This window comes from Pipistrellus kuhlii, unplaced genomic scaffold, assembly GCF_014108245.1.
Source record: "Pipistrellus kuhlii isolate mPipKuh1 unplaced genomic scaffold, mPipKuh1.p scaffold_m20_p_11, whole genome shotgun sequence".
Lineage (NCBI taxonomy): Eukaryota > Metazoa > Chordata > Mammalia > Chiroptera > Vespertilionidae > Pipistrellus > Pipistrellus kuhlii.
Window position 1 is genome coordinate 6,093,674 of NW_023425416.1, and position 27,790 is coordinate 6,121,463.

The window sequence follows — 27,790 nt, forward strand, 5'->3', positions numbered from 1 at the left end:
GGCCATCAACAAGCCCAGAAGAGAACCCTGGAACCTATCCTTCCCTCTTAGCCCTCAGAAGGAACTAACCCTGCTGACATCTTAATTCTGGACTTCCAGTTTCCAGAACTGAGACAATAACTTCTGTTGTGTAAGCCACCCAGGCCACAGCTTGTTTGTTTGTTTGTTTGTTTGTTTGTTTGTTACAACAACCCTCAGAAACTAATACCAACATTTGTTTTAGTCTGCTAGGGCTGCTGTAATGAAGTACCACAGGCTGGGTGGCTTAATCAAAATAAATGTCAAAAATTATGTGTTGGCAAGACTGGTTTCTTCTGAAGCTGTGAGGAAGGACCTGGTCCAGGCCTCTCTCATTGGCTTGTAGATGGCCACCTTCTTCCTTTGTCTGTTTATATAATCTTCCCTTATCAGGGGTCCTCAAACTTTTTAAAGTGGGGGCCAGATCACGGCCCCTCAGAGAGCTGGAGGGCCGGACTATATGAACTACTTATTCCTACTGTAACACCTCGGCTGCGCTCACTGCCCAAAAAACCTGGCGGGCCGGATCAGACTCCTCTGCGGGCCACATGTGGCCTGCGGGCCGTAGTTTGAAGACGCCTGCTAGGTGCATCTCTGTGTTCAAATTCTCTTTTGAAAGAATTCATAATGGATTAGGGTCCACCTCAATGACCTCATTTTAATTTGAGTGTCTCTATTAAGACCCTATCTCCAAATAAGGTCACATCTGAGGGACCAGGAGTTCAAATTTCATCATGTTGAATTTTGGGCAACATATGATTTTTAAGGAAAATATGATACCCTTATAAATATTTGTGGTTATAAATGAAGGTTGTGGCAGGCAAAGCCTCATATTGGGATAGTGTGTCCTGAATCAAATCCCCATAGCTCTGACTCTGTGACCTTGGACAAGTCACACTATTTCTTCATACCTGCTTTTTCATCTTTAAAATGATAACCTAACATTCAGTTGTTTCATTTTATTCTTTCATTCTGTATTTACTGAGGTACTTAGAGCTATTTAGAAATGAGACAACTTAATTCAACTATCATTTACTGCATCTTTTATGAACCAAGCACTCTGCTGGGTTATGAGGATAGAGAAATGGGCCTGGAACAGCACTTGACCTAAAAGAAAAAAAACCTCAAGATTTTTCAACTGCCAAATAAAAGAAAGTCAACCCATTATCTGTGTGAACTGGGTATATATTAACTCTCCTTCCAACTCTAAAGTCACTGCATAAATTTGGGATCAGAAGAATGAAAACATAGCTGAACTGGAGAAATGGGAAAGGAGCTCAACTGTACTGATGACTGACTACCCCTCAGGTACTTACCGTATTTTTCGGACCATAAGATGCTCCAGACCATAAGACGCACCAGTTTTTAGAGAAGGGAAATGAAGAAAAAAAGATTCTGAAACAAATAGTGTCCTAAAATATTTTATGTGCATTAAAACCCAACATCACAGTCATAAACACATGTAATCAACCCTGTAAAGTAAACAGCAGCATTTAGAACCATTTTAGAGCCGGGCAAGCACACAGAGACCACACAGAGCCGGGCAAGTAAAAAAACTTTTTTTTTTAAAGTATATGTGTAGGCTATATTTGGACCATAAGACGCAGGGACTTTCCCCCCCCACTTCTGGGGGGAAAAAAGTGAGTCTTATGGTCCGAAAAATACGGTACCTCCATCCACCTCTTAACTCTGAAATTGCTCCAGGCAGAATTTTTCAAAGAAAAACCAAGTCTCAGAGCAAAAGGCCAGGAAGAAAACTTTAACCCACTCAACAGTGTTATGAAAAATGTCTCAGCATAGTGGAACCATCTATATCAAAATAATACTGGAAAATGTTTGTTAAACCTCTATCCATGAATATAAAAGCCATGAATACCTGAATACTAATTGCGGCTTTGCATTCCATGAGAAAAAGTTTAAAGGCAAATCCTATGCAGACACATAAACAAAAGCAGAGCAAACACTGGAGAAGATCAAGGTTAGATTTAGAGCTGGCAGGTTGATCTCTGCCTAGGACCTTTCTATTATACTTACTGCTGAGAGAAGAGAAGTGATCTATGTCTTAGTTACAACGTGAAGATACATTGGACCCACTAATGGGTAATTTGGGAAATAACTGTGATGATGATAATGCTAATGAAATAATAATAGCATTCCACAGTGACCTTGGCTAGGTTATGGTTCCAGCCAGCTTCCTCCAAGCCCAACCATTTAGCTTGCACTGGCTCTCAACTGCTGATCATCATAGCATCTGCATTCATTCCCAGAGCTGTCAGGGAACCTCCTACCTTTGAACTAAGTAAATAAACATGACAGTGAACCCTTCAACAAATGCCCACCCATGGTTATTATGAAGGCTTTGGGCCAGTTTGTTCTAAAACTGCAGACAGATTTAAGGGGCCTCTGCCATTTTACTGGAAACTGATGTTGAATGGGAAGAATTATTGGGGCCAGTGATTGTAAAATAATAAATACAAAGGACATGGGAGTCAGGCCCTAACCCACATGAAGCTGCCTGGCAGGTTGAGGAGCAAATCTACACACACAAACATGGCAAAAGCCTACCACGCTCTTGTCATCCCAGCCCAGCTATTTATAGACACTCTTCAGTGTTAGCTCATTCCCATGCTCTATAGCTACCTGGAAGTAAAAACAAACAAAAAAATTACCTTTTATCAGTACATACAGACAAACCTTGGGTTGCTTTTTCATTGCCTGGGAACAAACCTGGGGTCAGAAGTTTAAAAATAGCTTGAGTGGCAGTCATTTCGTGAGCTAGAAATATGACACTCTATTGGCTGTTGTCTGAGGAGGGAGAGGTGAGGCACTCGCCTTTATCTTCTTCCTCTCCTCCTGCTCATCTTCATTTTCCCCATTGTAAGACTTTTTATTTGGGGCTGCATATCCAAACAGATAGCTGCTTACTGTCATGCTATTTATCTTCAGTGAAAGGTTGAAGAAAGTACAAAACACACCCTCCACAGCTGTATTTGCCAATAATTTCTGGATCCACTTGGGGCTGATCTCATCCTTATCCTCCCTCCAGCACCGTTCAAAATAATGGATGGTGTAAATTCTCTCCAGCAACGCAGGCATGAACAGCAACATGCTGTGGAAGGGATTTTTGCTTCTGTCTGATTAATAGGTGCTCAGGAATCAGCCCTTCCATTGTTTTCTTTAGGGGGTGCGTGTGAAGACACCACAGTTTACTTCTCTCATGGGGTTTCACCTAATAGATGGTACCACTGGGCTGCCGAGATGTAGGCCTGGGGCTAGATTAGCCAGCCTGGATTCTTGCTCAGTGAAGAGGGAAACTCCTTAGCCTCTTCCCAGGCTGTTCCCTTCCAGAGGTAGGCGTGGCATGAGGGTTAAATGGCACAATGCTGGAAGAGCCATTAGCAAGTGCCAGGCACCTGTAAACCACGCTGCTCATCCAATGCTCCAGGACAACCACGAGGCTCCCTGGGAGCTACTCAGCTCCCAGAGTGAGCTCTTCAGTCTGTGGACATTGAGGGCAGAGAGAGTTTCCAATTGCTTAAGGAAGGTGGGAGTATTTTAGGCTTTTCATATAGACATGATTAAGAAAAAAACTTGAGTATAGACACATAAAAAGTGATCATGGGCTTGCTCTCCTGGTTAGAACTGATCATGCTGTCTAGACAGGGTCAGATTGTCAAAAGGAACATGGTAAGTTTGGGGAAAATCCTTATTTCTACGTCAAATTGTCAAACAGGATCATCAGTGTACAGTGGTTCTCAAAGTACTGTTAGTCCCTGCAGCAGCAGCACCTAGGAACTCATCAGAAATGAAAATTCCTAAGACCCACACCTGCCCTAACAAAGAAGAAATTACAGAGATGGAGCCCCGGAATTTGTGTTTTAACAAATCACCCAGGTGGATGTGAAGCATGGCAGGAAACACTTACTTTATCCTCTTCATGTGTGGGTCCCCTTTTCACTACTATTCTTAACTTAAAAACAAAAATTAAGAAATCATGACTGTAATTCTCTCTTCTCATTAAAATGTGTGTATGTGTGTGTGTGTGTGTGTGTGTGTGTTGATTTTAGAGAGAGGGGGAGGGAGAGGAAGAGAGAGAGAGAAGAACATCAGTATGAGAGAGAAACATCTACAGGTTGCCTCCCACACGCAGCCGCAACTGAGGATCAAACCCACAGCCTTGGTATGTGTCCATATTGGGAACTGAACTGATGACCTTTTGGTGCACAGTGACACTCAAACAACTGAGCCAAACAAGCCAGGGCTCTTCTCATTTTAATAATACTTTATACTTTTTAGTTTTTCTCACTGGAACATAATTATTTTGTTTAGTTCCTTTCTCTTCCACTAAGCAGTAAGCTCCTTTAGCACAGGGGCTGTTTTATTTGTTTTGGTTTCCTGCCCTCTCTAGAAAATAGTACCTACTAGGATCTGGTACAAAGTAGGAGTCAAATAAGTATTGAAATAATGGATGGACCAATAAGTGAATAAATAAATATGAATATGAAAGAAGAATATTAAAAAAAAAACTTAAATATATATCATATATATATATATATATATATATATATATATATATATATATAAATCTTTATGATTGAGAGTTTTACAGAAGTCTCTATATTGCCCCCCTCCACTCAATTCCTACCCTGCCCCAGGCTTCACTACCCTATTGTCTGTGTCCATAGGTAATGCATATATGCATATAAGATCTTTGGTTCATCTCTTCCTGCCCCACCTCCCTTTCCTCTGAGATTTGTCAGTCTATTCCATGTTTTCATGCCTCTGGTTCTATTTTATTCATCAGTTTTGTTTTCTTTTTCATTAGATTCCTTGTTTTGTTTATTTTGATTTTTAGATTCAATTATTGATAGATATGTATTTATTGCTATTTTATTTTTCATATTTTTATGTCTTCTTGTTCCTCTTTCTTCTCCTCCTCCTCTTCTTAAAAAATACCTTTCAACATCTCATTCAATATTGGTTTGGTGGTGATGAACTCTTTTAGCTTTTTCTTGTCTCTGAAGCTCTTTATCTGACCTTCAATTCTAAATGATAGCTTTGCTGGGTAGAATAATCTTTGTTGTAGGACCTTGCTATTCATTACTTTGAATATTTCTTGGCATTCCCTTCAGGCCTGCAAAATTTCTTTTGAGATATCAGTTGACATTTGTATGGGCATTCCTTGTAGACAACTAACCACTTTTCTCTTGCTCCATTTAAGATTTTCTCTTTCTCTTTTACTCTTGGCATTTTAATTACAATGTGTCTTGGTGTGGACCTCTTTAGTTCCTCCTGTTTGGAACTCTCTGTTCTCCCTGGACTTGTAAGTCTATTTCTTTCACCAGGCAAAAGAAGTTTTCTGTCATTATTTCTTCAAATAGGTTTTCAATATCTTGCTCTCTCTCTTCTTCTTCTGGCACTCCCATAATGTGAATGTTGTCATTTGAAGTTGTCCCAGAGACTCCTTATACTATCCTCATTTTTTTTTTTTATTCTTCTTTTCATTTTGCTCTTCTGGTTGGGTGTTTTTTGCTGCCTCATATTCCAAATTGTTGATTTGATTCTCAGAATCCTCTACTTTACTGTTGAATCCCTGTAAATCATTCTTTATTTTAGTTAGTGTATGTTCAATTTCTGACTGGTCTTTTTTCATGTCTTTGAAATTCTCACTAAGATCCTTAAAAATCTCACTGAGTTCCTTGAAACTCTCATTGAAGTCCTTGAGCAACCTTATAACCATTGTTTTGAACTCTGTATCCAGTATTTTGCTTGCTTTCATTTCCTTCATCTGTTACATGTTTCTTGATATCTGCATTTTGGCTGCTTCTCTGTATTTGTTTCTATGTGTTAGGTAAAACTGCTGTGTCTCCTAGAATTTGTATAGTAGATGCCCTGTAGGGCCTAGTGGCTCAGCCTCTATGGTCATCTAATGTGGGCTTTCTAGGTGCCATCCTGTGTGGGCTATGGGCACAGTCTCATTGTAGTTGAGCCTGGATTGGTGTTGGTTGACCTCTAGGCCAATTGGCTGTGAGGACCAGCTACAACTACAGTGGAAGAGCTGCTATTCAGGGGACACCCTTATGGAGCAGGACTTGCTTCAGAAGTGCTTTGGTGCTCATTGAGTTTGTCCTTTGAGTTTGTCACTTGTGGATTTGTAGAGTTGTAATCAGTCTGAAGCTGTCTACTAGGTGCATTGGCTCTGGGGCCTCCTAGGAGGTGCAAAGTCAGCCACTGCCTGGGACCACTGGAACTACAGGGCAATTTGTAGATGGCTGCTACTTGTATTGGGCTTGGACTGCCCAGGTGAGGCCAAGCTGTGAACGAGGCAGGCTGGTGCTAGTGCCAGGTCTTAGGCCTTTTATTGATAGGTATGGGGCATGCTGACACCAGCTGTTTCTTGTTTGAGAGATTTTAGAAAAGTCTGAAGCCTGAGCCAGGACAGCTAGATATCTTTCTTCTTTTTTAATCTGTAATCTGGGCTAAATTTGTAATACCCATTTTTTTTTTTTTTTAATATTTACAATGGAACAAGCTTTGTGCTAAGAGCTTTACATACAATTTCTCATTTAACTTTTAAATGAATCCTTCACTGATGGTAATTTATCTCCAGTTAACTAGCATGTATTCTGAGATCAGCAATTATTTGCTCAAAAGTATACAGCTCATTGCTCAGCTCTGGCCTAGGTGATTCCACAGCCTGCCCTCCCTGAAAAATTTTAGCCAGTGTACTGAAAATTTTAAACATATTCTTTCCAGACCTAAATTTTTAAATTAAGGGGAAGAGTCCTCTGAATGTCCCATGTTTGTTTGCACCCTTTTCATTGCCTTGGTGGTAACAACAGCACCTGCAACTGCTGAGTCAGGAACTGACTTTAGGATGAGGGGTGGATTATCTCCAATTCCTTTGTTGCATAAATACCAAGCTCAGGAAAAGATACATGTGCTAATAAAACTTTGCCTATTTCCCGCTATCAGGGGATTTTCTTTTATCCTATTTCAAGTGGGTGGGGATTATCTTCACATTTCAACTTTGAATTCAGAAATGCATTCTTGCTAAATCAGACACCTCTTTTTCTTTGAAAAGAAAAGTGGAAAGAATTACAAAACACCATAATGAGATGATGGTGCAAAATATTCAGCCTAGATTAAATTTAGTGGGGAGGTACCACTATATATTTAGATCTGTCAAATTACATTCCTGAAACATGCTGTGTTAGGAACTGCTAGCTGTTCCCTAATACTTGCTTTCCCTTTCTCTATAGTAAGAGATTGCTGATTTTAAGTTGGGTATCTAGCCACCCAAAACAAAGACTGTACTTTTCAAAGTTAGTGCTATTTGTCTAAATTCTGGCCAATACTCTGTAAGAGGAACCTTCTTGAAAAGTCTGCTGCTGTGCTTCCTTTGCACCATCATTTTTATTCCTTATTCCCTGATGGCTGGAATTTTAATATGTTGGCTGAAGGTAAAGCTGCCATCTTGAACCATGAGGCAACCTTGTCAATAAAGGCCGAACACAGTGGAACAATAAGATAGAACAAGTCTGCTGAAACAGGTTTGGCTCAGTGGATAGAGTGTCGGCCTGTGGACTGAAAGGTCCTGAGTTCGATTCCAGTCAAAGGCATATACCCTGGGTGAGGGCACATCCCCAGAGGGGGTGTGCAAGAGGCAGCTGATCAATGATTCTCTCTCATCGATGTTTCTAACTCTCTATCCCTCTTCCTCTCTGTAAAAAAAAAATCAATAAAATATATTTTAAAATTAAAAATAATAATAATAATAATAATAATAATAAAAAAGAACAAGTCTGGATCCCTGAGGTAATGAAATAAAACGTTCATTATCTATAATAATAAAAACCTGAGCAACCATTGCAACTGAATGAATGACCGAACAGGCTGCATGGATGGGGCGACTAGGTCAGCAGAGGGATTAGTGAGGGATGACCAAAGGACTGAACAACAGGCTTCTTGGGGTGATCAGGCCCACGGGGGGGGGGGGGGGGGCAGTTGGAGGTTACCAGGCCATCAGAGGAGTAATGAGGAGTGGCCAGGACAGCAGAGAGGGGCAGTGAGGGGTGACCAGGCTGGCGGCGGGGGAGGGGGCAGTTGAGGATGACCAGGCCAGCAGGAGAGGCTGTTAGGGGCGATCAGGCAGGCAGGCAGGTGAGCAGCAAGGAGCCAGTGGTCCTGGATTGTGAGAGGGATGTCCGACATCCCCTGAGGAGTTAAGGATTGGAGAGGGTGCAGGCTGGGCTGAGGGGACACTCCCCCACATACAAATTTCATGCACCGGGCCTCTAGTAACTCCATAATAACTGCCTACCTCCAGATTTTGAAATGAGAAAGAATACATTTCTATGTATAAGCCTTTGTTATAAGTTTACTTGTTAAAGGCAAACCTAATCCTAACTTACATACATGCCAATAGCATTAGACCCAATAGTAATAATGGCTAGTCTGTAAATATGAATGTCAACCTTATACCAACCTGTAACAGGATCCAGTTATCTTTCTATTAAGATATAGGAAGTTTATACAACTGCCACTTCATTTATGATGGAAATAGTGGTCATCTCTTAAGGGCTGAGGAATTACAGAACCAATAGATGAGTGGAAACACACACACACACACACACACACACACACACACAAAAATGTTCAACTAATGGATAAAAGGAAAGGAGAGTTACCTAAGAACTAGAGAAATAAGTGAACAAATAAAAAGTTATGTTAATAGTTCAATAAGAAGTGGAATTTGAAAGTAAGTTTGGTTGGCCCTTTAAGATCTAGGATTTACCTTCTATACCTGAGAAGACAGTGAGTGAGGTTGGGGACCTTATGAGATGACTTTTCCTTGCCCTCAAACATAGATCTTGTTAAAAGAGCAGATCCTGCTTCATAAGGGCTCAAGACTCTTCTAACAAGCTCCCAGATGATGCTCACACTGCTGGCCCACCACTAGACCAGGCTCTGAATAGCAAGGATCTACACAACTGCCAAAGAGATCTCCCTAAAACCTAAATTAGATCATCCCAGTCCCTTGCTTAAAACCCTCCCATGGCTTCCCACTGAAGTTCAAGTAAAATCCAATACCTTATTATACCTTTGACACCTTCTGTGATCTGGCCCCTGCCCACATCTCTTGGCTGCATTTCAACCTGCTCCTTGCCTTCTCCACTCCCAGCTACACTGGACTTACCTCTGCCTCTCAAATATGCCATTTTTATCTCAGCAACTTGTTTAATTTTTTTTTAAATGACACTTATCAATATCTGAAATTCTGATTATTCTAAACATATAGTATGTACTACTGCATTCTCAACACCTAGCCCAAAGGCTCCTACAACATAGATGCTCAATACACATGAATGCCACAAGCTAAAAGCTGGACCACAGAAGTAGAAAAAATAATTGACCCTGGAGCACAAAATGCTGGTGGACAAGAGGCTGTGGATAAATGAGTGATAATGCCATCCTCTGCAATATACATGCAGAGCCTGGTGTCTTAGAGGAACTGACTTCAATGTAAGTGAAATCCCTACAGCATATAGCACCAGAAATGAACCCGAGTCCCATGCAGACGATTGACCCCCAGCAATGTCTGACACAACAAAAGCCCATGACAACAAGTGCAGTTGGGCACCCTTTGGTGTTTGTTGTAAGAGCCGGAGCTTTTAGGACCCAGGGAAGCGCTTTTGTAATAGTGATGATTTCTGTGGCAAAGGACTGAGCCAGGGTCATCCCAACTAAGACAAATCTCTGATGTGACACCATTTCCCAACCAAGCCTCCGGAAGAGCGAAGACACCATCTCTTTCTCCCGTTCTCTGCTTGCAATGCTATAAAATCCAAACAAACATGTACACTCGGAAAGGTTAGCCAGCTCATGCCATGGAAAATGGCCATCATGTGTTTCCTTTCAACTCACCCCTGAGTCCCTCCTCAAGGGTGGAAGTAAAACATTTTGAAGGTCTGAGAACATTCAAAATAAGCCATCATTTCCAAGTAACGGCTGCCCGTGCTATGCACATAAATAAAAATCCATCCTAAAGTTAAACACATTTATAAGACCTTTGTAAAGACTTTGCCTTTTCTCTATAAATGTCTGAAAAGATTAATTAAGAACAGGATGACTCATCCATCTAGATTGATTAAACGTATATTTAAGGGTCAGACTAGAAACAATGCCTAGATACATTAACATACAAATTGTCCACACTGATTAGTCTATTTATTTTACTTGCTGACAATATTTCTGGAATTAAGTCATTGTTAATCTAGGTCTGGAAGGAGAGACAGGACCACCCTATTCCCCATCTAAGAAGTCTTCTTCTCTCACCTCCCAGTACTATCATGTTCCCTCCAAATTTCAGGCTCCTTTAACACTTGGGTACCACAGTCTATAGGGAGAGATACCGGAAGCTGCATCCCAAGCGCAGCCCATGGCTTCCCACTAGCCTTCTGAACAATGTCTCTGCCTTTTCGGAAATTCTTCTTTTTCACACTTTTCTTTTGCATCAGAGTACATTCTCCAAGATCCTTTGGGAAAGTGATGTACTCTGTCCAAAAGCAGAGCATTAAATATGCTGTGTCTAAGCCTAAAGCGTGATCGCTAATGTTGGGTGCTAACCAATTTCAATCTACGGTATTACGGGTGCTGTGCTCTTTATTTCAATTAATATTAGAAAAAGTCCTCAAGGGGCTGGGGATGTAAGTATCCACATCACATTCTCACAGACAAGTGAAATGGGTCCAGAGAAGCTAGAACATGTGGCGATGTTCATCTCACTGGCAGTGATGAAGACCATGGCACAACCTGGTAGGAGCGGCAAACCTGTGCACTTGTACTTGCTTAGCTCCTGGGCCTGTGGTCTCACAGAGGTTGTGAGATCTGTCCAGCAGGACTGCTGGGCCCCCGTGTGAGCAGCTGACGACTGAGAATACATGGTCATCCTCAGCTCTGTTACCATCTATGTCCCTGGAAACAAATCACCACACACCGTGTGCCCAGCCTGCTTATTGATGTTAGGACACAAATTCTTTGGGTACTTTTCCTCTGACTGTTCTTTGGTTATGGTGGCCAATTCCCTGGTACTTACCTGAGCCATGTTTATTAATATAACTGCTGGGAGGTTTTTAAAGAACCAACCATACTTCCAGACTGAACACACAGTTCTAGAAAGGTCTACAAAAGTCTACCAGCACAGCTCTAAAGGTAACAAGGCACTTTGAGTAGAAAGTAAAATGAACCAGGATCCAATATTCCTCATCAAAGTGTGCAAGATTGGGTTTGGTGCAATGGCCACCTCACCCCTGGTGCTGGGCAGCTTCCCAACCTTCTCTGAGGCCTTTTGTCTGCAAAAGGAGGTGCTTGAGAATATTAAGTGAGATAATAAAGGCAAAGCACAAAGACTGTAGAAGAATAAATGCTTAGTCAATGAAAACTATTATTATTATTGATCCCTGCCTCAGGTTCTATATAAAATAAGCAATAATGATGGTCATTGCTCACCATTTATTTATTATACCATACCAGGCACGTTCGTTCGTTCTTTCTTTCTTTCTTTCTTTCTTTCTTTCTTCCTTTTTTTTTAAAAATATATTTTATTGATTTTTTACAGAGAGGAAGGGAGAGAGATAGAGAGCTAGAAATGTCGATGAGAGAGAAACATCGACCAGCTGCCTCTTGCACACCCCCTACTGGGGATGTGCCTGCAACCAACGTACATGCCCTTGACTGGAATCGAACCTGGAACCTTTCAGTCCGCAGACCGATGCCCTACCACTGAGCCAAACCGGTTTTGGCCATACCAGGCACTTTCTATACCTTAACTCACTTAACACTCACAGCAATTCAATGAGAAAGGGCTGTTGTAACCCTATTGTACAGATGGGTATGTTGAGGTCCAGAGAGGTATACTTACTTGCCCAAGGTCACACTGCCAGTCATTCTCCACTGAAAGCAGGCACCTGAACTCCAGAGCACGTGTCTCTTGCCCATATCCGGTATGTGGGCGTAGTTCACAGCCACAAACCCAGTGATGTCTGACATGAACTCTTGAAACAGGAAAGCAGGAGAGGCGGGTTCATTTAGCTGCCAGGGCCCTGCTTGTTTCCCTCCCTACTCTTCCTCCCACCCTACACCACTCTGATTTTTTTTTTTTTTAAATACTCACCTGAGGACATGCTTATTGATTTTAGACAGAGGAGGAGGAAGAGAGAAAAACATTAATGTGAGAGAGAAACATTGATTAGTTGCCTCCCTGGCAACTAATGCCAGACTGGTATGGAACCCACAGCCTTGAGGTGTGTGGGATGAATCTCCAACCAACTGTGTTACACCAGTCAGGACCCACTCCTTGATTTTTTAAGCCATGTAGCTAAGAAGAAAATAGAGGAGAGGTTTGTTCCACCAGGGTTCTTTCTCAGAGCCTCTCGACAAGTTTTAAAATAAAACGATGATGTCATGATTAAGACAACAAGAGAAATAATAGAGAAGCACTAACATGGTTACAGTAAACTGTGGCTCAGGCCCTGCATTTCTCCATTTGAGCCCATTGCCCAGGTTCACTCTCCCCAGAAGAGAATAAAGTATCTTCGGTGCCTCTCCTCTCCCTTCCCACCTCTAATCACCCACCTCCTACAGGCCTCCAGTTTCACCCAATTGACTTAAGCTCATCCATCAGATTTCAGCTTAGGCTGCACTTCCTCCACAGGCCCTCCTGGATTACCATGCCCGGCCCCTCTGCCAGGATTCAGTGCAGCATCTCTCATAGTTTTGTAATGCAATGCTTGTAGGCTCCATGAGAAAAGGGGCTAGTCCACTAGGTATTCTTCCACATCCTGAGTCTTGCCTTGTGCTTGACATGTAATTAGACATGTCAGTAGACATGGTGCCAGGAGAACTACAAAGCATGCCACTTCTTTTACGGTTTGAACTTGTATAATGATAATTTGAAGACCAAATGTTTCATGACCTGAACAATTGCAGAAAGGTAATACCCAGTCTATTTTCTCAGGCCACTCAATAATTTGGAAACCCAGAGAAGGCTTAACAGTGCTTACTACTGGAACAGTCTTTCCTACAGGGACCTCTAGTCCCTCCTCCAGTCATTTAAACTCATTCCACTTCCTCTGGTTCCCTCAAAGGGAATGCTTGGGGACTGAATTATAATTATGACATTTCCCTTCAGCTTTTCCTCTTTGGAATTTAATAACTTCAGCTTCTTAAACTTTTCTTCATAAAAATCTATTAATACTATTCATTGGTTTCTCACTTTTTCATATTACTCATATCTTAGCACTTGCTGTTAAATATCACAAAGAAAAAAATAATTCGAGGCTCACTGAGGGCTTAAAGACAAAAAAAAAGAAAGAAAAACTCAATGATTATATCTATAAATTGAAGAGTAAAATATGGCTTTAATAATAAAAATTTGGTCTCAATTAGTCTATTTATTTATTTATTCATTTATTTTGTTCTTTGAGGCTCATGTTTTGAAACATGTTCTACTTCCTAAAAGAGCATGCTCTAAAAAGGAGAGATGATGTGAAGCCCATGGTTTGACATATAAGTCTTTACATTAAATCATTAGAAATCATCCCACATTTTCCAGAATGGTCCCATTTTAAATATTTGGACCCATTTTTCCATAAATATGGTCAACATGCAAGTAACATATAATCTCTAGGTAATGATGTTATAATCAGTAGGAAACATTAATTGCAGCCTCCCTCTGTAGTTGGGACTATACTAGGTATTCATAGATACTTTATCTTCTAATCATTAAAACATCTCTGAAATAGATGCTACTTTTATTGCCATTTTATAGATGAGGAAACTGAGGCCCAGAAAAACTTAGAATCACCAGCCTGGAGGTGGAAGAGTAGGAAACCCAATAGAAAGTGTTCTGTAAGCTCTAGTCACATTGCTTAAAACTCTGGGAATATTAATTTTTGGTTTTTGTTTCTCTATTTGCTTTTTCATAAATGATCTGATCCAGTTTTGTGCATATAGTAGCTTCATAATAATTCTTTGATATTTGACCTTTCATACTTTGTTGGCAAGACTATAAATTGGTTCAATCACTTTGAAAATCACTTTGACAACACCTAGGAGTATTAAAGATGTACAATATCCTAGGGCCTGGCCATAATTCCCTGGGCAGTATGGCAGGTTCAACTGGTCAACTGAGCCAACCCCCTTCCACAGCCCCACACTATCCAGAAATTCTCTCCCAGTTGGCTGAGGGTTGAACCACATGATCCTGTTCTGGCCAATTGGGTGTAAGTGAAAATCATTAAGTGAGGCTCCTAGGAAACGTGTTTACAGAGACAATATGACCAGATGGCTTTCTTGTACTTCTGTTCCTTTCCCTTCTTCCTGACCGTAACATGACACAATGCCTGGAGTTGCTGTAACTATTTTGTGACCGTGAAACAGCAAACCTGAGGATAAAAGTGTATCCTCTCAGGACAGCAGAGCAGAGAGAGGGACCAAACCTGATATCCGCTTACCTGCCATGCAGCCTTGGAATGCCTGCCTCCAGGCTATTGTGATTTTAGGAAGAGGAACCTCTGAGGCCACTAACTCACTGTTGTTGGATTTCTTTTCCCAGCTCTCCAGAGAAACTGTCACACCTGTACACAAAATGACATGAACAGAAAAATTACAAAAAAGTTAGTGCCCATCACAAGAGAAATGGATAAATCGTGGCATCTTCATGCAATGAGACACCACATCACAATTAAAAGGTAGCGATAATTCTTGAAACCAACTTCCCATTTCCCTGTACTGAAAAGGCTGTGTTGAGGAGAGAACTTCCCATAAGCTCTGAAGAAAGGGTAGGATGAAAAGATTGAGCTAGGCAGTAGTAGTGAAACAGTGTTATGAACTGAATTGTGTGTCTCCTCAAAACTCATATATTAAAATCCTAACCACCAATGTGACTGCATTTGGAGGTAGGACTCTTAAGGAAATAATTAAAGTTACATGAGGTCATAGAGTGGGGCCCTAATCCAATAAGTCTGATGTCCTTACAAGAAGAGGGAAGGCCATGTGAGACACAGCAAGAAGGTGGATGCCTGCAAGCCAAGGAGAGAGGCCTCAGGAGAAATTATCTCTTGAATTTCCAGCCTTCAGACGAGTGAGGAAATAATTTTTAAAAATATATATATTTTATTGATTCTTCACAGAGAGAAAGGGAGAGGGACAGAGAGCTAGAAACATCAATGAGAGAGAAACATCAACCAGCTGCCTCCTGCATGCCCCCTACTGGGGACATGCCCACAACCAATGTACATGCCCTTAACCGGAATCAAACCTGGAACCTTCCAGTCCGCAGACCGACGCTCTATCCACTGGCCAAGCCGGTTTCGGCTAGGAAATAAATTTTTGCTGTTTAAGCCATATAGGCTCTGGTATTCTGTATCGCAGTCTGAGCAGACTACTAGAACTGAGGTTGTCAATAGTGACTGGTACTGTATTCACTGAAGAAATTGGTGAGGATGAGGTAGAGTGAAGGGGAAGTGGGTAATTTCTGGTGGTTACAAAGCCTAAGGAGCACAGGAGCCATTAGTGGACAGCAGCCAGGGAGGCCAAATTTCTTCATGTCTGTTTCAGTCCTTGCAACAAAAAATAATTCTGTCTCTTAACTATCCCACAGGACATTCATGTAGAGGAGAAACCTGTGTATAAGTAATTATCTAAGGTTATGAAAAATGCAAAAGTTTGGGGAGCTAGGAGATATTATACACTGAATCCCCTAGGAAAGTAACTACTATGTAGATGAAGACAGGATTGTGCTTTGTTTTCCTTAGAACTTTGCCAAATGGAACTCATCACCATTTTGAAAAAAATTTGATTGCTAACAGTAATGCTCCTAAAGATGTTTGAACTGTCCACACACCATATTACATCAGGGTTCAGTCATAGCTGTTGTATATGCCAAGTTGGCAAACCATGGTGAGCTGGCTAAACCCAGCCTGCTGACTGTTTTTGTAAATAAAGTTTTATTGGAACACAGCTATGCTTGTTATTTATATACTAGAGGTTCATACTCTGGAGCAGCAAAGACCTTGTTCCAATTTTGGACTGAATATGGTATAAAACTGTCAGGATTTGCCTAACCTCCTGACCTCATTCCCCAACAAGTTACATGAGACAATATAGATAGCAAGTAGAGTGTGTACTAGTTTAGAAGACTCTGGAATTAAAAGGTAAACTGTTAGCAGATATGGACATAAAATTTTCTCCCATCTTTGAATGCACCTCACTTTGTGATAGGATGCTGTAGTAGGGGTGTCGAACTCAATCAGAGAAGGGGCCAAAATCTAAAATCCAGCCTAAATCGAGGATTTACTGAACAGTCATAAACTGTCATTGTGATGGAAATGCAGCGGAGTGCAGTGATGACAGCGCGGTGCGGGCCACATTGCAAGGCCTGGCGGGACAGATTTGGCCCGCGGGCCTTGTGTTTGACACATGTGCTGTAGAGCCTTCCATCAGAAGGTAGTCTATTGCCCTGACTGGGCTGGGCTGATGACTTGCTTTGAGCAATGGAATATAACAGAAGGGACACGTGTGACTTTCAGGCCTAGGTCTCAAGAGGCCTGATAGCTTATACCTAAACTCTCTGGAACTTGCAGCTCCATGTGATGAAGTTTGGTTGAGCTCAGGGACCAGCATAGTTGAGCTCATGAGCCAAATCCACCCCACCACCTGCTTGTGTAAATCAACTTTTACTGGAAAGCAGTCATGCCCATTTGTGAATGTAGCATCTATGACTGCCTTCACATTATAACAACAACGTGGAATAGCTGCACCAGGGACTAAATGCCCCACAAAACCAAAAATATTTCCTGCCTGAGCCTTTACACAAAAGTTAGCTGAATCTTGGTCTAGCTGCCGGTGGATGAGGCCAGACGGAACAGGGAGGTGCTGTCCCAGCGGAGGTCTCCCTAGAATAAGCAGCTCCCAGGTAAGCTACCAGACTGGTACCACCACATGAGTGATCCCAGGTGAGCCCAGCAGAACAGTCCAGCTGAACTCAGCCCACATTGCAAACCCATAACATAAATACATATAATGGTTGTTGTTTTAAGCTGCCAAGTTGTAGGGTAGTTTATTCTGCAGCAAGAAGTAACTAAAAATGGCTCTGCCGTTTGATGTATGTGGTAGACACTTTATTCCCAGCTCGAATTATTTAGGATCACCGCTTCATGCAAACTGGCTGGCTTCTAACTACCAGTATCTGGATCTTTCTGCCTGGGGGCTTTCTCCAAAGCCCTGGCAGGGACTCTGTCCAAGTGGTGAAATTAACACTCCATCTGCACCCTACCCTTTGTCAATGATCAACAGAATTCGGTATAAAAAACTGTCCAGCTCCCTCATGCTCTAGAAGGGATAACTCCGTACGCTATTTCCAGGCTTCCTCACAGGGTGGCATTCTGTTCTCCAACTGGCTTGATATCACATTCTTTATTAGCAGCCAGCCCTTGTGTCTATTTTCCCCATGACTTTACTGGTATTTTCTGAACATCCCAAATAAGCCACATTCACTCAAATCCTTGTCACACGCTGTATTTCCAGTCAGTATGCAAACCAAGAAAACACTGAGCATAACCGTAGACAAGTTTCTTTTTCTCTAAACCTTGGTTTCCTTACCTGTAAAATAGAAATAATAGGAGTATTTCTGTCCTGGGAGGTGGTTGTGCTTAACTTGAGATAAAGTCTGAGAAACACCCAGCTATGCTCTTAGTGGTGACAACACACTTTGGCTAACTCCGCATCCTCTGTGCATTGGCTCTGGTGTTGGCCAAGGCACTTCGAATGACCAGGCTACTAACTGGAGGACTTTCAGACATCAGTGCAGAGAGGAAGAGAGCGCATGTGTTCAGCTGCAATGTGCTGGGGCTTCTACTGGTTTCCAGTCACGTCTCAGTTGAGAAGTCTGAGTCCCATGCCTCAGATCCACGTCTGGAAGACACTGTGGCTCCTGACTTCTGCGTTGGCACACTAGGCTGGAGCCTGCTGCGTTCCTGGCCCCAGGGACCCATCCCCGACAGGAAGGAGGAACGTTGTCAAGGAAGTGTGCAGACCTGACTTCAGACAATTAGAAAAACATCACTCTTCCTGACCTTGGAAGGTGAGCATGAATTCAACTGCAGCCTTAAAAAGACATGGGGTAGGGGAGAATGTTTTTCTTTTCTCCTTTAAGAGAGGAATCTGTCTACGCAAAACCCTCCACTCCTAAAAGCCTATAAATACACACCCAAACCTGGAGAAAAAATTAAGAGCATAACTTCTGCCTCATGCACAAAACATTCCATTTGCTCTATCGAATAGCTTCTGTTCTCTTTTGAAGGTTAACTCCTTAACTCCCCTTCCTCTTGACCTGCCCCCGGCCATTCAGGGATGTTTAGGGGAAGGCTGGACTGGGAAGCTGCTCAGATACCTGTGCAAATCCTCACATCCATGTGAAGGGACTCTGTCAGGCTGAGGCAAGTCCTTTCCAGTGCAGAGTAGTGCACACACAGCTCTGGATCACGGCTAGCCCCAGAATGATGGCAACGTTACAATTACCCTGCAGGACAGGGATGGAAGTGACTATTTTAGAACCTGGAAACATCTCAACGGCCTCTTGGAGTCAGATTTGGGAAAGTCCCTTTTACCACGGTTGTCTTCTTTCATGCAATAGGATGTCAGTGGCGGGGACATTTCCTACCAGAAACATCAAGGGATCCATGTAGACTTTGGAGAAGCTTGAAAGGGTGCTGTGATTTGCAGGGCTTGACTCTGGCTGGAAATGCTATTTTTCTTTCGGAAGAAAATATTTTCATTCTGGGGTTTGTAGAGTCAACACAATTAAAATAGCTTATGGCCAGATGCTCTCCAATCACAAGGCATCAAACCTTTGCAAGATGTCTTTGCACAATCCACACATCTTTCCAAGGCCTGTGCTGATTAGATGCTTGGGGATGTCTGTGGTAAAAAATAGAATGTGTTTGGGATGGAGCTAGAGACCTCCATGGAGCCATTTAACTTTAGGTCATCCAGCTTCTCAGAGATTCTCAGGGCCTCTGTTTCCTGATCTGATACTTAGACCGAACGCTTCCTTCCTCCCCTCCCAGAACTTTTCTTGCATTGAAATGGAGAACAAGTATAATGACAGCACCAAAAAGCCCAGGATGTAGTATGTGCTCAAGGAATATGAAGTCCTATCACTAGAGCATCTCTTGAAGTTCTCCAACTTGTAAAAAAAATGAAAATATGAAAAAAGGGAAATCAAACAGAAGCTATTGATTGAGCATAGACTCTCTAACTAGACAACTTGGCTTCAATGACCTTTGCTATGTCCCAGGAGGCAATTCATCTTTCACTGCCCTGGTTTCCCCAATTATAATACAGTACAAGGACCCAGTAGCATGTAGCATTAGATGAGACAGTTCATACAAATCCAACACAAAATCTGGGAGTCAGTAGCCACCAGTAAAATATATTTGCTTTAATTAGCATCATAATTATATTTTTAAACTATTGTTATTGAAGACTGATCTTCTTTCATGTATAGAAATGCAGACTGTCAATCACAAAGCACAGACTTGATGCCATTCAGAAGGATGCAGGGCACTTGGTAGCAATTAGGGTGACTGCAGGAGAGCACGCTGTTCCAGACCAGTACACCTGTATGAGCGTGGTCTCATAACCCCATCAGTTGGATGAAGATTGACTAAATAGACCTATAGACCTATTACAAATTTTAGTTAAGGTATTAATGTCTATGAAGGCCTCTATTAAAAATAAGTTGGTTGGGAGATCAAGTTATCTAGACCAACCACACTTTTTTTTTTTCTTGTATCTTAAGTAAAGTTTTTGAATACAAGTCCAGGGCTGATTTAAAGCTCAACACCCCTGATATTGCCCAATAACTTGTGTATTACCAGCATTTAAGTACCTGCTCTCTATGTGATACTTATCAGATTTCCCTGTATCACCTCATTCGATCCAAGGAGATGTACTCTTATCATCCCCACTTTAGGGATGAGAGAACCAAGCTCATAGAGGATATGTAACATGCCCATCATCTCCCATCAGTGTGTAACATCTGGGAAACTGAACCCAAACCTGCAAGAAATTAGAGTCTCGAGTTGTAGAGCTGTATCTATGCCGAAGCCCTTTCTTTTGGTCTGCCCTGACTGGCGGGGCATGCAGTAATGAGAAAAGATATGCAGAGAGAACACTTCATTCGTGGATTCCTTCCTGTCCCAGGAAAACTTAGCTGGGAAGTGCTAAGCAGTGAGTAGACTGACAAAAAGTTGATTTCTTAGTCCATCACAACTAGAAAGCAGCCTAACAGACAGAAGAGTCAAATACACCAGGGATGACAGCAATTCGAAGGCCTACAATGTGGACAGGGGATTTTCACTCTCCCAAGGGCTTGCCCCACGTCCTGTCCTGGTCCCTTTAAGCTCTAATGGAAAGGCAGAATGAACATAACCACTACTGGAAGTGTAAGCTATAGAAGGACTGGCTAGAAATAAATTGATTTAGAAACCCTAATATACAGAACTCAAATAAGAATGAAGCTCCATGCCAAAACCAGTTTGGTTTAGTGGATAGGGTGTCGGCCTGCGGACTGAAAGGTCCCAGGTTTGATTCCAGTCAAGGGCCTGTACCTTGGTTGCAGCCACATCCCCAGTGGGGAGTGTGCAGGTGGCAGATTATCAATGTTTCTCTCTCATCGATGTTTCTAACTCTCTATCCCTCTTCCTTCCTCTCTGTAAAAAAAAAAAATCAATAAAAAATATTTTTTTTTTAAAGAAAAAAGAATGAAGCTCCAACCAAGGGCATTACATGTGTGCTAAATACACATTGGTTCAGTGAACAGCACAGTTATATTTCCTAACTTCTATTTTTTAAGTAAAAATGGTTTTAAGGGACTCCAATCATCCTTAAAGTGTATGTCTGTGACACACATTAGGAAATTACCCGGAAGAAACACTTCATTTCCAGAGGTCACTCGGTTGCTCACACACTGGTAAACAGTTCTTATTGCATGTTGGGGGACATCCAAACAGACCTTGGCAATAATCTAAAAACTCAAGCTGAGGTACTTGCTGGACCTGAGGAATTAAGCTGTGTAATTCATTCCAAATTCATATAGCAGTGATGTTTCAAAACATCTACTTTTAAAAATAGCATTGCCCTGGCCAGTGTTGTTCATGGCTGAGAGTGCTTGCCTGTGCACCAGAAGGTGGCAAGTTCAATTCCCGCCGATCAAGGGCACATACCTGGATTGAAGGTTTGATCCCCAGTCCAGATTGGGGCATGCATGGTGGCAACTAATTGATATGTCTTTGCCACATTGATGTTTTTTTGCTCTCTCTTTGCCTCCTCCTCCCACTCTTTCTAAAATTCAATGGGGAAAAAAAAATGTCCTCAGGTGAGGAATTAAAATAAGTCAATAAATAAATAATCATGTGGTATGCATATAAGTTCTTTGGTTAATCTCTTCCCACATCCCTGTCCCCTCCCCTCTAAGATCTGTCCATCTGTTCCATGCTTTTTCACCTCTGGACCTATTTTGTTCATCATATTATTTTGTTCATTAGATTTCATACATAAGTGAGATCATGTGATACTTGTCTTCCTCTGACTGGCTTATTTTGCAAAAAAATATAATAATTTGTAATGCACTGTAAGTAGTGTGGTCTAGTAATAGGACATAAATTTAAAGCAATATAATTAACTTCTTTCGATCTTGTCAGTATCTCTAAGGAGCATTGAATGAAACCTCATTTGATAATTATGTCAAACATCTACATTTGAAACTTTTTGTGAACTTGAGACTTGGTCAAATGGCCCTTGTGAGTCCACTGAGCAAGGCTAAGAGATTAATACCTAACTTACAGATGAGGAAACTGAACTCTTGCTCAAAGTCAACCAGAGGGATAACAGAACTTGTGTTCAGGCCAAGGTGGGTGTTTATGGTTGTTGTTTTGAGCCTAGCCTATGAATTTTCTAGACTGGCTTCTTAGTAATAAAAACACCTTCCCTCACAAAGTGGTCTTACATGTCACCTGGTAGCTCAGACCTTCCTTTAGGAAATACAACTTAATTTAATGGGGTGCTAGGGAGAAATTTTGGGATGTACCCAGTATATATAGAGTTTCTGATCAGTTCACTTGCTCCTAAACTTATCCTTCTGTTTTATGAGATTACTTTTTTTTTAATTACTATAGCAATAACTACAGAGGTGAGGGTCAAGGCTTTGATCCGTGGAGGGGTCAGTTCCCTTTATTCAAGTTCTAAGATATTATTGCTATGATTGGTCCCACTCCATGGGCAGCCCCATTGCAAGTTAGAGTGGAACTGGGTGGATGGATCAGTGCAAACCCTTTACCAGGGAGCTAAGCAGCAGTAGTCAAATCTCCATTCCTTCAGCCAAAAGCCACTGTGAAATTTCTAAAACATGAAATTTCTAAACCATGCTAGATGTCCAACATAGCATAGGACACAGTGAATGGTTAAAAAGTAAGCCTTAGTCTTATTCAATGTTAATCAACTATCACGAGTCTCTACAATATTCCTGACACTGTGTTGGATACAGCAATGAGCAAGGCAGACATATCTGTGGAGCTCATAAACTAGAAACTACAGTAAGTCTACTCCTACAATAATAAGTCAATATCATCTTGTGATGAGTTATTATGTAGTGGGTACAAGGATAAAATACCATTCTTGTTCTTAGGATCCAACATATAAAATTAGGAAAAAATAGGTATACTCTCAAACATGAATATATATTCAAATATTATATATTCAAATATTATATATATATTTGAATATATATAGGCACAAGTTTACAAATGTCAGGGGGGGGGGGGGGGGAAGCAATCAGGGCAATCCAACAACCTGAAGGGAGAGCAGAAAACAGTGAAGTTACAGCTCTACTTTGTAAGGACATATTCATGCAGTGTGAAAACCACTCCATATATGACGAGTAGATGTCTGCAAGACACTATTTTGTTACATACTCTATCTAAGCGGGTTTAATATCCTTAAGTGGTAGAATTTCAGCATGAAATGAAGACTGACTCAAAATGCCCTGAGAAGAATCAGAGCAACATGCTAGCGTTTAGCACTAGTCTCTAAGTCTTGGCTCCCGCATTGTCTAGGAATACTCTTAATCTGTAGCTATTCCAATTTAGCAAAATGTGTCATAAAATCCTCACTCAGAAAAAGCCCTAACAAATTTTAAATGAAGTCAAGATTTAATTTTTAGTTATGTGTCTCATCATATGACATTTTTATTTAGAAATGAGAACACCAATGATTGGCTTAAAATAAAGTCAATCTACTGTTTTTATTGAAAAGTTCATTCTTCAAATTTTAGACATTCTGTATTTTAAACATGATCACATTTTATTATGGGCTGGAAGTTATATGTTCAATGCAAATAATGAAAACTCTGGGGCATAGAAATGGAATTGTTTAGGGGATATATATTAGTAATTAATGTTTCTCTGCTTTAAACTACTTCCCCTAATCATTTTGGTGGCAAGGCTGATTAAAATTGAATTTTAAAATAAATTAATTGGTTAAAATAGTAATTAGTTTTTACTGAGCTCTTCTGATTGCCTAGTTCTATTGTGCTCAGTGTGTTGCAAGCATATCTCACTTAATTAGCACAACACTTTGAACTTAAAAACTGCTCTGAAGTGAGAACAATTTTTGAGCTGCTAACTTTAAATGGCATCATGGGAAAGGAACATCCCAACTCCTGAATACTGTAAAATTTTTATTTATTTTATTTGGCACCCCCTAGTGTGAAGAATGGGAAGAACAATTTCCAACCAGAACTGCTTTCTTATGTCATTCATTCATCACTCATTCATTCCTCATATCTGCATGGATTCTCTATGATGTATTATACAAGACACTGTGATGGCTGCTGGTATTATGTAAGGAATAAAATAGACCTGCTCCTGCCTTCAAGAAAATTGTAGACTAGTATGCGACAAAAATAAGATAAAAGTGTGCAATTACAAACCATGATGAAGACACTGATGGAAAAACCTGTGATGGGGCCCTTCACCGCTGAGTGTTAAAGTTGTGTGCAGAGCTCTCCAAGGTGCAGGTGTGAGGTGCACAGATGCTTGATGTTCTGGGGAAGAATGCACTGAGGCTGGCGCACAGGAGGATGCACAAGACTGGATTGGAGAGAGGACCAGGGCAGGTTGGGAGTGTTTGTTCTAAGTGTGAAGGAAAGTGGGTAAAAGGTTATGGCTGAGGTGTGAACCAATGGGACTCATATGTTGTGGAGACTTCTGAGTGCTCTGTGGAGAGAGGCTTTAATGTGCCTTATTCCTCTGGGGAGAGACCACTAAAGAGGCTTTGAAGAAGTTGAAGTAGGAGATAGTCATTTCAGCTTAGTCAGTGGTTCTCAACTGGGAGAGATTCCCACATCTGGGGGCATTTGACAATGTCGAATGAGGGGTCCCAGGGGCACCCACAGGGTAGAGAATAGGGGTACTGCTAATAATCCTACAGTGGACAGGACAGCCCCCACATCAAAAAGTTATCTGACCCAAAGTATCAACAGTATAGGGGGTGAAAACCCTAGGCTGGAAGTTTGGCAATAGTGATAGAGATAAGGCGATTAATTTAAAAATCTCTTAAACTATTAAATGAATGAGACTTAATAAAGGATGAATATAGAATGTTGGGAGAAAAGGGGGTATCAGGTATAAGTCCCAGATTCTGGCTTGAAAATTTTGGAGTGACATTTATTAAGATGAAGGGAACTGTGGGAGGAGCCAGATTCAATAAGGAAGAAATAAAAAAAACTCATCTTTGAATTTGTCAAGTTTGAGGTGCCTGGGGATAGCCAAGACACATCAAATAAAAAGTTGGCTTCCTGAAGCTACAGCTCAACCCTCATCATAACAGTAACTGGATTTATTGAGCAGTTATAATGTGCCAGGCATCATTCTCAGATTTTTTGTTCATATTTTATTAATCCCACTGACAGTAAAAATCAACTTTCATCCTTCAGACCTTCCCGGTGTACACTTAAGTTTCCACCTTATAAGCAGAGGTTATCGTTCTAGTCTTCAAACGTTTTCCTTCACTGTAGGAAACAGATTGCTGAATACTAACAGTAAATATTATGCCTTCCCTGATAAAACAGAATGTGTCAGTAAGATAAACTACCATCCCATCAAAGATATTCAAAATTATATTTATCACTTTTCAAAAGCTTTCATCATCTTTTATTTTAGAAAATACCCTGGAAGTATTCATCTTCTTTATTTTCTCTGGTTTGGGTAAAAATAACAAAAATTCTCCCCAAAGAGAACACTATTTAGGAAATATAAGCATGATGTCTAGAAACAGTTAAGCGTTCCAAGAGCGCCCCTGCCATTTAATATTCTTTCAAAGCCACCTGGCCCTCCATATCCCCGGCCAAGCGATACAACGTCTTCAAAACCCACTCCCAACCTCAGCAGATGCAGCTCCCCGAAGTCAGGAAGCCTGAGGGGCCTGCGCCCCCCGGCTACGTTACATGAGATGTAAGTCACTCTGTGATCCCCATGATGGATGTCTGGGAGCAGTTTTGCTTATTTAGTCTGAGAGAAAGAATCTTAAATAGCAAGGCTATGAAAGCTCACATTGTTCCAAGGAGCCCCACTGCAGTTATAAGGTTCAGCTAGACCTCGGGAAAAATGGGACTCCAGTTAGGAATTTGTGAACAAGGCCAATTCCTGGTAGGAATTGTAACTGGGCCCAGGCCTAGAGTTTCAGGTCAGCTCACACTGAACTGGAAAATAAAGTGCCTTATTCAGCGGAGAAGGAACGACGCGGCTCACCATCTGGGAATACAAGTGAGTCGTGATCCCCTGGTGCCTGGGGCAGCCTTTCAGAGTTTCCTCCAGCCTCTCACATCCCCGCTCCGCTGGGAACCCAGGAGGGCTGTCAGGTGGGAAGCCGTGCCAGGCCCGAAAGCCGCCTGTCGTTACTGAAGGTGCCCATCCAGCTGCAGAGAAAAATAAGATTTTTCCTCTCACACTGCCATCTATGTTAAGGTATTGCTGGGTTCTAGGTCTCCAAAAAAAAATCTAGAATTTTTCGGTCTGCATTTGGCTAGAGCTAGACCATCTTGAAAAGCCCTTTCTTTGAGCCGCCAGGGTTTCCTGTACCTCATTACACAGCTTCCTCAGCTGTTCTAAAAGCGGCTAAGGGTTTTTTTCCTCAGGGAAGGAGGAGGGCCAGGAAGCTGAGAAGCGAGATAAAAAACACAGTTCTGGGAGCACTGGCCCGTCTCAGGCCCTCGACTGAAATGAGCCACATGTGCTGAGCAGTTAATTCAGGCACCTAGATATTCTCCCCGAGCCTTCCTCGTGTCAACAGGCAAGGGCAGCCGATCAAAGAAACAGCTCTCCCTGGTTTCTATAGCTCCCCAAACGGTATTTTACAGAGAGACCATGCAAGGCCTACAGAATGCTTTTTAAATGGAACTTCAAGGCAGAGTATGTACTTGTCTAACTTGCAACATGTTCTTTCCTCTCTCACCCATCTTTCTGGAAGACAGTGCCCTTTTGTGGGAGGGGGGGCATCCATGATATTTGCAATTCCTCAAAAATATATAACTGATAAATGCTTAATAAACAAAATGCAAGTCTACCAGTGAAGAAAGTACATTACTAATACACTAAGAAGATTAAATTCTGCTCATTGTGAGACCTACATTCCTTCCCCTTCCACTTTCTACCCACATTTTAAAATGTGTTGACTCTTGCCGAAACTGGTTTGGCTCAGTGGTAGAGCGTCGGTCTGCGGACTGAAAGGTCCCAGGTTCGATTCCGGTCAAGGGCATGTACACTGGTTGAGGGCACATCCCCAGTAGGGGGTGTGCAGGAGGCAGCTGGTCGATGTTTCTCTCTCGTCGACGTTTCTAGCTCTCTATCCCTCTCCCTTCTTCTCTGTAAAAAAATCAATAAAATACATTTTTAAAAAATATGTTGACTCTTAGTTTTGTGTGTTGGGTAGTTACAGTGAATATCAGTAGCCACTGCAGGACATCTGTATCCCGTTGTATGGCTGGAGACTAGTCTGACATGTGGAGAAAGAGAATTACCTTGACGGAGCTCATGGTCTGGGCCAGGCACCATACCAGGTGTTTACACCTGGAGGTTAGCTCATTTAACTATTAATGTATAAGAAACTCATATGCATTTTCTCACTGCTGGCAGATACTTTTTAATCATGAGAATAATAATGCTTATGAAAGAAGTGTAGGCACAAATGAAAATGAATGGAGGCTAGGGGAGAAGAGCAGTCATAGTCCCGTTCCCCAAAAGTAATCACTTCCGTGCACTTCCTCAGTACATTTTCTATGGTTAGGCTTAAAAAAACAAACCCAACTGGAACGATACTATATGTATAATTACAATATACATACTCTACATGTAATTATGCATAATTGCAGTAATAATATACATACAGTGATTTAAAATTATTCTTTCAGTTAATACTAAAAATGCTTTTTGATAGTGTGCAGTTATGTTCTTCTTAAACAGCTGCATTTTATTCTATCTACAGCTGTATCATATTTATTTTAATTATTCTGAGGTTGAACATGGACATTTTAAGCAACTTACAAAGGTCAAGAGGAAAAAGAACTTGCACTGTCATTTTAAGTTAAAAAGAAGAAATCCAAGTTAGGCCATGTAAAGAAATAAAAAGCTTTTAAAATATATATGAATATTCT

The 27,790-nt window shown here is 41.4% G+C and overlaps 1 long non-coding RNA gene across 3 annotated transcripts in view; it reads right to left on the bottom strand.

Moving 5' to 3' along the window:
• LOC118715042 overlaps positions 1-27,790 on the bottom strand; it is a 260,489-nt gene that overhangs the window by 202,171 nt on the left and 30,528 nt on the right. For 2 of the 3 annotated variants that reach the window (XR_006741062.1, XR_006741063.1), the window contains exon 2: positions 14,535-14,657. This is a non-coding gene — a long non-coding RNA (uncharacterized LOC118715042). Of the gene's footprint in view, positions 1-14,534; positions 14,658-24,070; positions 24,341-27,790 lie in introns of those variants that run through there. The other variant, XR_006741064.1, reaches the window with a different exon arrangement.